Source organism: Enhydra lutris, unplaced genomic scaffold (assembly GCF_002288905.1).
Source record: "Enhydra lutris kenyoni isolate GAN:26980312 unplaced genomic scaffold, ASM228890v2 scaffoldscaffold10, whole genome shotgun sequence".
NCBI lineage: Eukaryota > Metazoa > Chordata > Mammalia > Carnivora > Mustelidae > Enhydra > Enhydra lutris.
This window is the reverse complement of record NW_019154094.1, coordinates 42,625,655-42,627,559: the sequence shown is the minus strand read 5'-3', so window position 1 is coordinate 42,627,559 and position 1,905 is coordinate 42,625,655. Positions and strand designations below refer to the sequence as shown.

At 43.4% G+C, this 1,905-nt stretch overlaps 1 pseudogene; it reads right to left on the bottom strand.

Annotated features, from left to right (window-relative positions):
* Positions 1 to 314: 314 nt before the first annotated feature.
* Positions 315 to 694, bottom strand: LOC111144309 (annotated as a pseudogene).
* Between the last annotated feature and the right edge of the window lie 1,211 nt (positions 695 to 1,905).

Sequence of the window (1,905 nt, the reverse complement as noted above, 5' to 3'; positions counted from 1 at the left end):
GTCAATTTCATTTTGAGCCTCGGTTTCCTCAGGTGTAAAATGAAGAGGTTATATAGATTCATAAGCTCAAAACCTATTATTTCTTTCTTCTTTTTTTTTTTTAGCACAAACACATTTATTTACTAACCAAAGAGATGATCCTAATTAAAGCAACACTTTGAAATAGTTGCACGTAAAATGTGATAAAGATAACTGAACACAGTAATGGAAAAAAAAAAAAAGGCAGTATAGAGATTTGCTCATTGAACTGAGCTTGTTCATCCTCACAGCTAATTTCTGTCCAAAATAGTGATGGAATTTTGTACTCTATTTTTTCATAGACCTGAGTTCATGACACATTCCACCACCAGTTTCCTATTTTCCAATTTTCTTGCGCTTGTGCTTTCCTTCGCATCCCATTCCTGATGTTGAACCAATGCGCTGTCTGTGAAGTTGCAGACAGTCTGAGTTTTTCTGCCATCAGCTGTAGTTTCTTCAAACTTCTCTCCCAGGTTACATGAAAACTCTGTTGTTTCCAGAGTGCTCTCAGTTTTTATGGCGAGGTTTTGCTGTCAGAAGAGAGGATATAATCTGGTTTGGCCATTGCACCCACTTTTCGCAGAGCCATTCCCACTCCTACTTCCTACATATATTCATCAAAACCTTTGCTCTCCACTAAGCACCATCTTCCTACTGGCTGCTGAATGGTGGCCATGGTGGGTGCAGGTGGGCAGGCTGAGCTAGCAGAGCAGAGTGGGGCATCAGGAGCTTGCCAAAGCCTATGATTTCTAAGTGAAGATTTATTTTGAAGATATGTTTATAATATCTGAGGATTTCTGTGAAAAAGCCATCCACTTCTTTATTGCTGAAAGGCCATAAGGAATCAATGGCATAACTACTTAATGTATCTATACATTGAGAAGAATCTTTCCCCCACCTCCACCCTTGACACCACATTATATGAGTTCCTGCACAGCTGTCCCCAGGGGAAGGTTTCTTAATGCCAGCACCAACTCTGAGCAGATGACCCCATTTCTTCTCTTGAAAACAGCCAGCTCCAGGGACCTGAGAAAAACAGAGTCATAGTCCAAGGTCGAACACTTGACTGTTGTTTTAATGAGTGTGATTCAGCCTGAAAGCCCATCAGCACTTTCTCTCCATCCCCTCCCCTGAGTCCCAGAATCTGCAGGACTCTGCCAGGGCTGGAGGCTCTCTGGAGAGCTGAAGACACCTGGCTGGCTTGCCTGTCCCCTGTTCCTGATCAGGAGTGGGGTCGGTTTTCTTATTCCTTGGTTTTTATCTTCTCCCTACACTGTCAATAGGATGTCTTTTCTCATCTCCAAAATAGCATCTGGTCAATTTGAAACAGGCTAGCAGTAGGCTTTCTGCCAGCGTTCTCATTTCTTGAAGGATGGAAGGCATTCCCCCAACCAATTATCTAAAATTCCCTTTGCCTGATGATTCAGCCAACTCCTCCATCATGAGCTAGTCCTGGGTATCCTAAAGTCACCTTGAACAAATCAACTGTAATGATTGTTTCACACATTGCTTTGAATTCCTACAACTCTACAAGGTAAGAATCATGCTCTCACTTAAAGAAATGAGGAAACAGAGGCTCTGAGAGGGGAAGAGACTTCCCCAAGGTCACACAGCCTGTTCCAGAAGAGCTGAGATTCAAACTCTGCTAGACAATTTAGGAGGAAGACTGGAACACTCACTTGCCACTTGCTTTTCCTACAAGACACAGTGAGCACATTAGAAAGTACTAGGGACTAGAGAACACGGCAGCCAACAACTCCAGAAAATTAACCCATATGTCATCTCTGGTGTGCCTCCGAGCCTTTGCCAAGCTATTCCCTCTACTTGGGTTACCCTTCCCCATGCCTTGCACATGGTGCAGTGGACAACCACAAGCTTTGCAGCACA